The 14,737-nt window shown below is 31.3% G+C and overlaps 1 long non-coding RNA gene across 1 annotated transcript; it reads left to right on the plus strand.

Moving 5' to 3' along the window:
• Nucleotides 1–3,862: 3,862 nt before the first annotated feature.
• Nucleotides 3,863–13,633, plus strand: LOC145242285 (uncharacterized). Its single transcript, XR_013862689.1, has 2 exons — nt 3,863–3,975; nt 11,233–13,633. It is a non-coding gene; the product is annotated as an uncharacterized LOC145242285 (long non-coding RNA).
• The last annotated feature ends 1,104 nt before the right edge of the window (nt 13,634–14,737 follow it).

Raw genomic sequence — 14,737 nt, forward strand, 5'->3', positions numbered from 1 at the left:
TAAAACTTTGATAAGTATGTTTTAACTTAAATAGGGATGGTATAATAAAATTATGGGGTGTTTGTTCGCGCCTGGCCTCCATAGAATGGAAATAGGCACAAACTTTAATAAAGACTTTTCATATCTATCTGCATAAGTATACTTTGATAATTATGTTTCAGTTTGAAGAAATATGGTATAATAAAATTATGGGGTGTTCGTTCGCACCTGATCTCCATAGAATGGAAATATGTCATAAAGTTTAACAAGATTTTTAATATAGATCCACAGAATATTGTGATAAGTGTTTCAGTGTGAACAGGCATGGTATATGATAAATTATGGAGTTTATTTTATTTTTACTTTCATCATATTTTGCCTGGGTTTTGATACCCCCAAATTCGAAGCTATTTCTTTACAACCCTTCCTTTTCATAACCTATCATACTTTCATAAATCAGAGTCCATTTTCTGTAGGCTGTTTTTGAACCCAGTCAACGATGGGTACTTTTGTTAGTAATAATGTAAAATGATTATTATAATATATTATATAAAATTAAATATATATAAAATAAAATATAAAGCTTTTACTATTAAAATACATTACATTACAGTTAGTAAATAAAAAGATTCTTTTTAAGCGTCTCTGGAGAGATTTAAAAAATAGAACAGAAAATTGTTCGTTTTTCGAGGGCTCCAGAAGGTTCCAAAGTCGAGGTGTGCCATTTTAGAAATTCTTGAAGATTCCACTCTACATGACTATAAATAGACGCTAATAGCGCCATAGATTCAGTTATTAAATCAGCTCTGAGAAGGAACGCTAAGTTAGGCAACCATTCAACTATTTATGACTCCGACTAATATCCTTGGATTAAATCCGGTCGTAAGGAATTTCCTGAAACCAGCCTATTGCAAACTCCCTCACAAAATAAACAGACACTTGGTAAATATTGATTTTCTGATCTTATATTCTGACCAAAGTAAAAATATATTATATTTTCTCAAACTCTACTATTATTCCCCAACAAAAACTTATAACAAAGAACTTGAGTTACCTCCCTTGCACCTTTTTTGTAAATATTTGCTTCCATTTGTTTACCTATTCAATAAATTTCTTTTTTCTTTCTTAAACTCTTTCTTTTATTTTGTTTCAATATATGTTGTGTGTCTACCCCTAGACATTTATCTTGCACGTAACAGTAATTGGGGGTCACAACATACAAAATGCATTGTGGTCTTGTAGCAGTTATAAACATTAACAGCTTTTTCCTTCGATGGAGAGCAGCCCCTCTGAGGTGGTTTGGTCACATGATGACCAATCAAATTCCTGGCCGTATTGACTTCGATCGGTCCTTTGAAAGATTACATCCAGACCTTTAAAGATTTGTACACTAGGCAGAGAGTTTCTAGACATTCATGAAGGAAGATGTTGATCTTGACTCCTGCTCTTGTTGATTAAACACTGAGCAAGGCTAGCTTCCCTTAAAGATATACTGCAACAATAATAAATAAAATAGAAACTTTTTCTCTGGTGAATTAGTATGCCTGCTAAACAATTTGACTATACACTAACCAATCAGCTTTAGGACCCATTGATTCCATCTGTCCCCTGAGGAACTTCTTTGACCTCTTTAGAAATCATGACTGCTCAACAGAGAGACACATCAAAAAATGGACATCCCTTTTCCTCTCTCTCTCTCTCTCTCTCTCTCTCTCTCTCTCTCTCTCTCTCTCCTGTCTACACTGACTACATATTGAATTTTTTCAATATGGCATAAAATTCAATATGGCATAATGGAAAAATATAAAGGTAACTGCAGCTTCTCTTCCAATTTTCGGATTTTTATCATGTCAAATCACATTTCAATTCCTTTTGACGGATTGATTGTTGTTATTTCTTCTGATGAGTTAAGGGCATAATAGATTCACTGATTGATATAATAATTTAGTGATTGATACTGTCAAGAATTGTATAAGTCAATATCATGAATTTTGGAATATAACTTTTTGTCATTTATTCTCTATATTGCTCTGTAATTACATTGAGCTTCTTATATAAAGATTGATATATAATAAGAAAAGATATTTCTACAGAAATATATATATCAATAATATATAAAAATAAGAATTGATTATATAATGTTGTAAATTGAATTTAAAAAAAATTCTTAATGCTGCAATATTTTAAGTTATAAATTTATTATATTTTTTACTGAAATATCTTGTCCTTTTCTTTTCCAGTTTTAAACGCTAGTCCTTTACTTTTCCATGTTTAAGCTTAACCAAATTACTTTTCATGCTCACATTTTTCTATTGTAATCCATGATTTTTCCATTGTAACCCATGATTTTTCCAGGCTTCCAGTAAGTTCACTTGTTCTTTGTTTAATTTAAGTCTTATTTTTTGCCCCCATAAACATAACATGCACATATGTAATAAAAATGTACGACACTCGTCTGCTTTCAATAAAATCCCCCCAATTATCTCCCTTTCATTCTTTCATTCTCTGTTTCACGAGAGCGATGAATTGGTAGTAACAGTAGTCGCTGAAGCAACGTGGTTGCTATGGAAACCAGTCATAAAAAACGTCGCGCATCTCTTTACGTTTTGTTTACGATTTTGAACACCAGTAAATTCATCATAATTTTTGTTTTCTCTGAACGAAAATTGAATTTTTTTTTTTCACAATATAGCTGAGAAAGTGATCTATAAACTGTAATAATTGTTTGAAATTTGGTCGAAAATGAGTGAGCGGTGAAGCTTTAAAGCAGCTCTAAATGACTAAAACCACCCCTTAACCATATATGCAACAAACACTACCGTGTTTGATATATATATATATATATATATATATATATATATATATATATATACTTGATTAATTATACACAATTTTCGTCCATGACAAGTACATACTTCATAAAGATTTTTATGTGTTTTTGTTATTTTAATTAGGTTGAATTCTGGACTTACACCCAAGTGTGTGTATTTTCATATATTTTGATTTAAAATATAGCAGTATTTGTTTTGTTTTTTTGTTTTTTTTTTCAGATTTCTTGGTCCAAATAGTAATTAATCAACACGCAATAAAATTCCAGTTTTTTTTTTTTTTTTATAACTGGATTTGCAACATACTACAAATTCGCAATTTAACAAAACGGTACTTGTACAGTTTAATCAAGATATAAAACAATGAAAATATCGAAAAAAGGTTATATTGTACGTATCCGTTTTGAACTGAAGATCTCAAAAAAAAAAAATTTGATCGAGTATTTTTTTGTTTTGTTTGTTTGTTTGTTTGTTTTTTTTACAGCGGACAAACACGTTTTTATGACAGCACGTTAAAGGCAGACGTCTTGGAATTTTTAATATTTTGTTTGGATTTTATAAACGCTAAAGAGAAATAACTCAATTTAAAGCGCCGACACTCCCTCCCCATCTTTAATACTAGCTTTTCTTCCTAAAAATCGAACCTTTTGCTCGGTATCATATCAAATTGTGTTTTTCGCTGTAAAACACAAACTACTTCATTCCATAACGGATACGTACAATTTAAACTTTTTTCGATATTTTCATTTTTTAATGTCTTGATTAAACTATACAAGTACCAACAAAACAATGAAACTTTTTTTGTTGTTTTGTTTCAACTTTTCGATGCCGATCTATGAAAAGACAGCTGGGAAATTTGACAGTTGAAAATATAATGACAGAAAAATCTTATGAAATACTTACTCGTTATCGAAAAACCTTAATGTACACCGAAAATGAGTGGAAATTACCGAATATTTTTTATTTTTATTCATGAAATTCACCTATGAATCGGACTTCACAGTCGTCGCCATTTTTTTTTTTTTTTTTTTTTGCCATTGTTCTGGAGGATTCACTGATTGTCTCCTCTTGACGCCATAAAACGTAAAAATTAATTTTTATTTTGATTAAAATCCTAGTCGCCTGTTTTCCGTAATTTTCGGTGTGCACACATATTTTCCTATAACAAGTAAGTCTTAAAGTTTTCATGTCATTTTATTTGTAATATTTCAACAACTGGGTTTCCATACACAAGCACCAACTTATCAAATAGTGTTTTCGAAATCTATCATAAATTTACGCCTCATAATGTAGAGGAGGAGCAGCAGAGCATGTTAGCGAAGAAATAAATTAAACAGAGCGAAATTAAAAGTGTTTATTTAAATTTAAATTATTAGTAAATGAATATCGAACTCATTGATAAATCAAATAAAATAAACTTAATTATAAAAATCGACACAAAAACTTTGAAATTTAAATAACCCGGAAAACATTGTTTCAAAAATTATTAAATTGTTTCGGGCCCGGAAAAATAATCCTTTAGAGAGAAAAAAAGAAAAGAAAAAAAGTTGATTAACTGTGTCAGATATATACTAGAGTTAAAACAATGAAAATAATATTCTTTTCCCATAGCCCTAGTGATGACATATCCAGCCTCCCATTGTAAGTGACGAATCTGCAACATTACAAGAAGCACACGATTTGGCGCTTCTACACCATTGGGACGAAATTTCGGAAATCCTAAAACTGAATTTCACATGAAAACAATGGTATCTACGTATTCCTCCTATTTTTAAGATGATTATATCCAAAAATTAGAAAATCGATGAGGTAGAAAATTATTTATTAAAGAAAAAAAAATAGAATTTCATACAAACGACGATAAGACACAGAAGAGTTACAAAAGGAGTTAATTTTCCGTTTCGATTTAAACAAGATGGCTGCAATTTTCACCTGCTAACACGATTAAAGTTTTTTTTTTTTTAAATAATTCAGTAATATTCTGATAATTTCGACTGCATAATTTTGATTCTACCATTGTAATTAGAATTGACAAAAAAAAAAAAAAAATCAGTAGAAACCATAGTTTTTTTTTTTAAAACTCCATTGAATAAAATAAAAATTATCGATAAATAAACACAAAGTTTGCTACTTTCCGTGAGTTTAAGCATCTTTAAAGACGAGTTTAAGCATCTAAAAGACGAACAAATATTTTTCTCGTAGATTTTGGTGTGCTAAAAACGAATCTGTAAACCGTTTCCATCGGAGAGAAATAGTTTTATTAATATGAAGAAATTACTTATCAAAAAGTGGGTGATCAGTTTTCAATATAAATTTAAGTTAAGATGAGCACACACTATCTGCCCACCTAGTGAGGGTAGGGTGGGCTTTTTTGTTTGTTTTTGGCTAAAAGTTTTTTTTTTTTTTGTTTTTATGTTTCTATCTTCCAATAAAGACACGGGAACATTGAAGAACAAAAATAAAAAAATCTGTATACAGATATGTGTAATTCCTTACGTTATCTGTAGTGACCATTTCTGTACGTGAAAGCACGCATATTTTTTGCCACCCACAAGTAGTTTTCTGGATATTAAGCAATGTAATCATTTATGTTATTAGTGGTGGGTTGCCATTTCTGTATGCACTGTGGCAAAAATATACGCGCACTTATGCATACAGAAATAGTCACCACTAAAAACGTAAGGAATTACATGTATCTGTATATAGATTTTTCTTTATTTTTGTTCTTCAATGCCCCCGTGTCTTTATTGAAAGATGTATTTGATATATTTTTGGAACCGTTAATGATAAATGTGGTTTTAAATTTATAGGAAGGGATACCAATTTACATCCTTAAATAAATAAAAATAAATTCAGGAAAAGATGGCACTCAATAAAGAACACGGAATTGTTGAGTTTATATAAAATAAATAGCATTTATTTACGTCATAGAAGTATAAAAATAAAGTGTTTGAATATAAGTGTTTTCTTGTGTTTGAATATTTTGAATGAATGATTATTGATGTGCGGATTTTGTGTGTATGGCGCAAGGCTTACCGACCGCACGAGGGCTTGGAGTCAATATGGCTATTTTCTGGTGGAAACAGTCTGTTATCCATATAAGTAAACATGTGTGTGTATGTGTTTGTATTGTAAGAACGGTGGTTTGGGATACAAATGTTTAAAAGGAGGTTTGAGTTCTTACTGGATGTGGTGAATTTCCATGATAGGTATTATAGTTGATCCACGATCCCCTCTTTGCTTTCTCATAAAGTTTAATTTTCTTTATATAAAAAAAACAAAAACTATGTGATCAATTCATGTGATTTTCGGAATATAACAACTCGGCACTACTACTATTTCGCACTGAATAAATGCTTTAAAATATGGTAAAACACACCAAACTTATCTAAGTAGGTAGAAAAGTATCTTATCTTGCTTTTGGTAACATTTATTTGCTACATATTTGAGGGTTTTTTTTTTACCCATTTTTACGTTTGTTAGTTTCTCTAAATACTTAGTATTTTTGATGATGTATTACTTCACCAGAAACAGACACAGTTTTATATTTATTTCAAAAAGTTTACTTTTTTTAATTCAATTTTCACCCCAAACAAGGCACAGTGCCACTTTGAAGTATGGGGCTACTATCGGGAAAATAAGTTACAGGGATATTATGAAGGGAGATGAGTAGCAATATGTTTGTTCACATTACACTTGAACTTCTGCATGTCAGTACAGTTGGGAAAGCAGAATCCCAGAAGGGAGTTCCACAGTCTGACAGTTCTGGGGAAGAAACTGTTGGAGTAGAAGGCTTTCTTACACTTAGGGATCTCTACTGTGTAGGGGTGGGATTTAGCTGCTCGTCAGGTTTATTGGGAGTATTTACATTGAGGGGGGGGGGTACAAGTGCTTATAGTTCGTCAGCATTATTACCTATATTCGTGTTTGTTATATACATATAGTGTCAAGTGTTATGTTAGAACAATAGATAATGGCTAACATTACTGTCATCTGAGAAGTTTCAATAATCGCTCAAAATTAAAAATAAATACTGGTAGAAGCCCAACCAAATGTTTTTGGTAGGGGAAAACAAAAGAGACAATGTATTTAATCCATTTCATAATATCCTAAACTGAATGTTTTATTTTATTTGAGAACTACATTTATTTCGTTGGGCTTCTATTAGTACTTATTTTTAATTTTGATTGATTATCGAGACTTCTCAGATGACAGTCTTATGTTAACCATTTTTTATTGTTCTAACGTAACACTCGACACTATATATATATATATATATATATATATATATATATATATATATATATATATATATACAACAAACACGAATATGAGTAATAATGCTGACGAACTACATTTTATAAAAATCGTGTATTTTAAAAAGAAAAATTTGCAAAACAATTGGATGCTTATTTAGAATTACACTTAGTTTAAAAAAAAAATAGAAGAAAAGTCTTTATAAGTCCCACACTATCAACCAAAATCTCCCCGTCCCATCATTGCAATGTTGCATCCCCGTATCTGTTTTACAAAAATTTTAATGGGATGTACTCTAACAAACTCATAGCAACTCATGTACCTCCTCGATGTAAATACCCTTGACTTATCTGAGAAGCAACAAAATTCCATCCCTACACAATAGAAAGTCTTCTACTCTAATAATTTCTTCCCCCTGAATTGCTAGGATGTTTTTTCACTTTTCACTAAATCCCCCCCCCCCGTTTCCTTGACTGTGCTGATATGCAGAAGTTTAAGTGTAATGTAAACAGACATTTCACTGCTCAACTCCCTATATAGCATCCCTGTATATATGGTCCTAAATAGTAGTTCCTTACGTCCAAGTGACACAGTGCTTTGTTTGGGGTGAATAAGAGAAGAAAGAAAAGTAATTTCCACATTAAAAACGAGGGGGGGGGGTTCTTTTAAAAGATTGTTGAAAATAATTTTTGTTTATCACAGAAGTATTTTCGTTCATTTGTGGTCATCCATCTGTTATATAAATCTCACCAGTCTGTTTAAATGTATGTCTGCACAGTGTATCACAAAAGTGAGTACACCCTTCACATTTCTTCAAATATTTAAGTATATCTCTTCATAGGACAACACTGAAAAAATGATGTTTTTTTGTGTCTCCCACATTGGCAGCTGCCAAGTAGGATGCATATAAGTTCACAAATATGAAAGCAAAACACAAAAACACCAACTTTGATGCATTCTATATGTTTGCGTGATATTATCGATCCTCTAAATGCTAATGTCCACATCTTAGTCTTCTGTCAAGGCTATGTTTCAAACCATAACCTGTGTTGTACTTCCATCAACTGTCACAAACTCAAACCATTCCAATTATTACAAACTGTCACAAAACATATTGTCACTCCTAAAACATTCTAAAATATATTGATCTTTGTTTTTGTTCACTACCACACCAGGACCAACAATCCCACCCCAGCTTTCTTTTGTGTTCCTTTGTGAATAATTTCCTATCTATTGTAATGCTGATAAGCCTATTTCCTTTTTTATCATATTTCTTTTTCTCTTTCTTCTCTACTTAACATTTTGGAGGAAGAACATCGATAGTGTCACAGTTTGCTTGAATTATAAAATCGGTACTCCTGCAGTATTTTACCCACCGATTTCACGATCTTAGCCGAGCGTTGATCGACATCCATCAGAAAACGCCGGAACATGGCGAGCGGTACGTCACTCTATCAGCCAATCAGGGCGCTTCAAACGAACGCGCAGCAGACGAATAATAACATTGAAATTACACACATAGCGTTTCATTTCAGTTATTTTATTGTTCAAAGTAAAAATACACAGCCTTTCATTTCAGCTATTTAATTTAGCGATATCAAATCGCGGAAGGCTACCCGGTTGGGAAGGAGCTTTCCACATCCTCTGAAAACCCTTTGCTCCCTACTTTGCCTCTACAGTCAGTAGAAAATCTTCCAGTCGGAACTAAAGATAAACAGTAATTGTTGTGTCCCCCCCCCTACAAACATTACTGAAAAAAACAAAAAAAACATTGTTGTTACTGTTTAATAACGTTTTGTTAAAAACAAACAAGAAAAAAAAAATTGAAGTGTTTATTACTGTTGCTTATCCCCCCCCCCCAAAAAAAAGCTCCCGGAAAACAAAATGAACCAAAAAAAAAAAAAATATTCAACAAAATAAATTTATTTTACTTTAAAAAAAACTTACGGTAAGTGTTTGTGATTTATTTTATCCAAATTTTTTGTATTAATTTTATCCATTTTGTTGTGTGTGTGTAATATCTTTTCCTTGTAATGTTGTTGCTATACTTTTACATACTTTTCACATACTTTTAGCGTTCTTGCACCGTAGAGCTCCGAATTCTCGGCTTTCATCGGCGTTAACGCCGAAAGCGTTCGTCAACGCTCGGCTAAGATCGTGAAATCGGTGGGTAAAATACTGCAGGAGTACCATAAAATCAATTAGAATGTAAGAGAGACAACCCGATTCATACTTTCATTTGTATTTTGCTTCCCTCTCATGTATTCTTTCGTCGGATGTTGAAGAATAATTAATAAACACACGCCCTTTTGATAATTTGTATTTTTTGTATTATTCAGGCTACTGTTCTCATCATTAGTGTTATCATCACAATGACAGTGTTTCAGCCGATGTAACTTCCGACCTTCTTCAGGTCTGTCTTGTCCATCCCAGAAATATTTTTGTTGAACTCTGTTCTCATCATTAGTGTTATCATCACAATGACAATGTTTCAGCCGATGTAACTTCCGACCTTCTTCAGGTCTGTCTTGTCCATCCCAGAAATATTTTTGTTGAACTGAATTTCAAACAGAACTCTTTATTAAATCCATGGTATTAGTAAGTTCTTGTACCATCAACCACAGCTAGGTATAAGTGATTTGCAATTATATTCTTAGTGTTATTTGCACTTGGAATTGAACCTTCAACCTCCAGAAGAGTGCCACTTAAAACTGAATTTAGTACTTTATCCCTTATACCACAAATGAATGAATGTATGCTATTAAGTATAAGGATGAATTAAATAAAGAATTCCATTCCAAATTTCATGAATATTGCTAAGTTCAATAAGATATATAAGAAAAAGATTGGAGGTTACATTTGCCAAAACATGATAATAATGCTAAAGATGAAAATAATCTTAATAATCCAAATAACACAGTAAGAATAATTCCTAATGATAAGTTGTATTAAAATCATGTTTTTTTTTCATGTTTGTTATATCTGTACATTCTCTTGTATAAATTCTGACCAGATGTGTGTCTTGGATCATCTGTGAGACCTGTCTAACAATTTTCTGTTTTCCACCAGTTTATATAACACTATCGTCAATTCCCCACCGATCAATTTCTCAAACACTATCTTTAATTTATCATTTGGTCCCGTTTAGGCTTAAAATTTTTCATTTCTTTATTAATTTTATAGCAGCTTATTTTTATCTCACTTTTACACAAACACCAACTGTCACATTGTCCATCCAGTTAATAAAAGAAATTGTCATCTAATTTTAGTTAGAACTCCTAATCGAATGTTTTTCAAAATTATGTTGCTCAATCTGCATTTATCATTGCCCATCCTTAGCGTTATAAATGTTAGCAATTAGTGACATTATTTTCTTTTAATTTTTCACATTATTATTGCTGGCAGAAAAAAAAGCTAAGAGACATGAATACCCATATGACTTATGATGTGTTGTCAAAATAAAACTTCAGATAAGACATTGTCCAGAAATTATTTTTTATAACATTTTTTACAATCTTGAATGACATCACACACTGTTACATTTGGAGTAAGAGTCGTTTTCTTTTCTTTTTTTTTTTTTGGCTGCAAGGTTGTTCAAACAGAAACACTACAAACTTTATTACAACTTCCCTTACTGCAACACAGAAATCATGTGACACATGTTACAGAAACACGTGCGATTTTCTTCATTTCTTTTCTTGTACAATTGGATAAACTCCCAGTGGCATGAACTGCATTCTCTTTTTCCATATTATACATATATATTTTATCAGATATTCAATCTTAGTATTGCCTGCACTGAGGATTGAAATTTCAACCTCCAAGAAAATGTCACTCAGAATTTAATTTTACTAAGTACTTTATCTGTTTTGCCATGGGTCATTGCTGCCGCAATATTGTGAGAATAATACTCATGATGAAAGCAGTAGTTTGAATAATTCAAGCAATACAAATGATGAATTGTAATTACATGTTACGGGTAAAGGAAACTTTTTATTTTTTCTCCGTTTCTTTCTTTGTATAATTGGATAAGCTCCCAATGACCTTAAGTCGCATCATTTTTTCCATATTATTCTTATATATTTTATCAGCTACTCAACCTCTAAATCTACTTTTATATATTTATTAATCTATTGATTGCTAAATGAAATTCTGTTTTCTTTCACAGATAACAGCAAGAATCGAGAAAAATAAAATTGATCTTATAAATATAGAATGGGGATAGAACAGAAAGCTTATACATCTGAAATGAGCAGACAAACATTTCCACTTTAGTTTCATTTACAAATAAAAATATTTCAGTATTAAACAACACTAAGTTTCAATTGGTAGAGAAACGCTTTCCTTGTAATATACTGCACTTAAAGAGACAGATACGAATCAACATTCAAGCGCAACCTTATTCATATAAAGTGTGTTGTTCATCATTCACAACAAATGCTCTTTTAAAAAATCGCAAACCGCCCGGACAGAAAAATTATTTAATTTGAATTATTAAAAACTCTTTTTAAATGGCAGAGAATGACACAAAACCGTTTTCTTATGAAATGTGTGGCACATCACTTGTAACCAAACCCAGTAAAATAAAAAACGTTAAAAAACGCCCTGGCGAGAAACGTTATGGTTGTCAAGTATGTAGTTCATCATTTATAACAAAGTTTCATCTAGAGAGACATATACGAACACACACTGGAGAGAAACCCTATTCTTGTGAAGTGTGCAGTTCATCATTTAAAACGAAACCGAATTTAAAGAGACACATGCAACTCCACAGTGGAGAGAAACCATATAGTTGTGAAGTGTGTGGTTTGTCGTTTACAACAACACGGACTCTGAAGACACATATGCAAAAGCATACTGGGGAGGAACTTTATACTTGTGAAGTGTGTGGCTCATCTTTTAAAGAAAAATCTTATTTCAAAGTACATGTGTTTAGACACTCGGGGGAGAGACCGTTTTCTTGTGAAGTGTGTGGCTCATCATTTCAGACAAGATCTGATTTAAGGAGACATAAACAAATCCACACTGGAGAGAAACCTTATTGTTGTGAAGTATGTGGCTCTTCGTTTACAGAAAAATCGTCTTTAAAAGTGCATGTACAAAGACACACTGGAGAGAAACCTTTTTCTTGTGAAGTGTGTGGTTCGGCATTTATAGTAAAAGCTGACCTTAGGAGACACATACAAACTCACACTGGAGAGAAACCTTACACATGTGAAATTTGCGACTTATCATTTTTAACAAAACAGAATTTAAAGAGGCATGCACAAATCCACTACAAAAATACAGATAGCAACTCTAAAAGACGCAACGTAAATACTTGAAACAACCCCTTAACTCATAAAAAATTCAAGTTAAGGACTCATCTAAATAAACTAAAGTGAAAAAAGAAATCATTTTATTTGTGATTTGTGTGGCTCATCTTTCACTACTAAGAGATACCAGATAAAGAAATACACAAAGACGGATGGTGCTACCAGATCAGAATATTGGCTTCCTAACCAAAAATGCACCAAACATTGATATTGTTTCTTTTCTTTGCCCTTTGCAAAACTCAATCATGTTCTGCAAAGTAAAAAAAAAAATTATTTTTATCTATAAAACGACCAAATCAAACACCATGGATAAATATCGAAGATATAAAGAACTTGAAGGTAAACCCTTTTGTTTAATTATTGGATTCTGCAATAAACAAAGGGTTGATATACCGTAAAACAAATCAACCAAAGAAGAAGAAAGAGACAAGAAAAGAAAGATGAACATAACATAAGAGAGCAGGGAACTTTCTGGAGAAGCTTAACCAAAAATACATATAGAATATACAATGGATCAAGAATAGTAGACTTCTATATAATGAGGAAAGATTTTGTAGATATATGTTTACTTACAAATCAATTAAAAAAAATAGCTGGCCTACAAACATGTTCAATGGATTTTTGTCACTCATCGATTGAGAGCCCAAGTCATCTAATATCTTGATGTTAAACTTTATAGACAAATGGCTTTTACACTGTCCAACACAACAAAGTATGATAATCCATTTATTGGAAGATCTTTTGAGAGATGCAACTTGGCAGATCGTTGAGCATCTGGCAACATGAACCATCACCAATAGCATCAAATGGAAAAGTGACAGTGTTCTATAACAGAAGACATACAAGTGGGCATATATAAAAGACAGGGTCATCAAACCAGGCATTGTTATATTGAGCAAACTAGAAAGACTGCACTCATTATTAATGTCACCATTCCAAATGATTATGATCTTTATGGAGCTGAACAGAAAAAGGTAACAAAATATTAGGACCTCAAGAATGATTTAAAAATGTGGTGTCTGAAAGAAGTAAACGTTATACCGGTTGTCATAGAAGCAAATTGCCTAATAAAAACATCCTAAGAAATACTTAGACACAATACCTTGAAGACTAAGCTATGATGAAATACAGATAGCTTCCATAAAGGGAACAACGTTTATTCTTAAAAGAACCCTCAAATATGAATTCAAACAAATGAAATCAAGTGTTAGCTCTTTAAATTAACTGAAATAAAATAAAACAAGATAAAAAGTTTGAATGTCTACTAACTTTTATCTTCGGTTGTCTTCAATTTCTCTAGATGACGTGAGGATACTTCACACTGCAAAATAAGTCCTACCCAAATCTTCAAAACACCTAGTAGTCAAAGACCAAATAAGATCTCATCGACATGGCCGTCACACTGGATCACACAAGGAATAGTGCAGTTCCTAGTAATGCTACCTCAAATAACAGAAAGTTGGATACACCACCGGACCAGATAAACTCTTGTTCTACAATTTACAAGATAAAAATTTTAAGAAATATAAACTATAACATAGTTAAGTGATCCAAAAAAATAATAAGAAATATAAACTATAACATAATTAAGTGATAAAAAAATAAGAAGAAATATAAACTATAACATAGTTAAGTGATAAAAAATAAGAAGAAATATAAACTATAACATAGTTAAGTGATCCCAAAAAATTATAAGAAATATAAACTATAACATAGTTAAGTGATAAAAAAATAATAAGAAATATAAACTATAACATAGTTAAGTGATCTATTGGGGAGAGTAAAATTAATACTCTCCAATGCTTTACATAATAAAGGTTTGAAAAGTAGAATAGGATTTTAAATGAATATTCATATATCTATGTATTTCATAAAGTAATTAAGTAATGGTTCATGTAATGGATTCCTTGATTTCTGAGAGAAAACTGAACTAAAATAATTAAAAAAATATATATAAGCCGTATATATGAAGTGTGTGTCTCATCATATATGAAGTTTATTATTTAAAGGCAATGTAAACCTTGAAAGTCTACAAAACATAATCTTCAAAGATCTTAAATCTCTTGTTACATATGAATTATGAATTCGAATGATCAGCATTTTTAGGCCTTATTTTATATTTATATTAAATTTCCAAGAAGATTCAATATAAATATTAGTGACTAATTAGTAGAAAAAAAATATTAAAATTATGCAGAATAGTTGTTAATTCTGAAAAAAAACTCTGCTTGAATAAAATTTTTTTAGAAATTAACTACTTTCAATGTAACGAAACAAAAATTATTCATTCACATACAAAAATACTTTGAAGAATATTGTGATATTTCGGATATGTAACTTGTTTTTAATGGAAATCAC

The sequence above is a fragment of the Euprymna scolopes genome, chromosome 21 (assembly GCF_053919585.1).
Source record: "Euprymna scolopes isolate OS-2025 chromosome 21, ASM5391958v1, whole genome shotgun sequence".
NCBI classification, from domain to species: Eukaryota; Metazoa; Mollusca; class Cephalopoda; order Sepiida; family Sepiolidae; genus Euprymna; species Euprymna scolopes.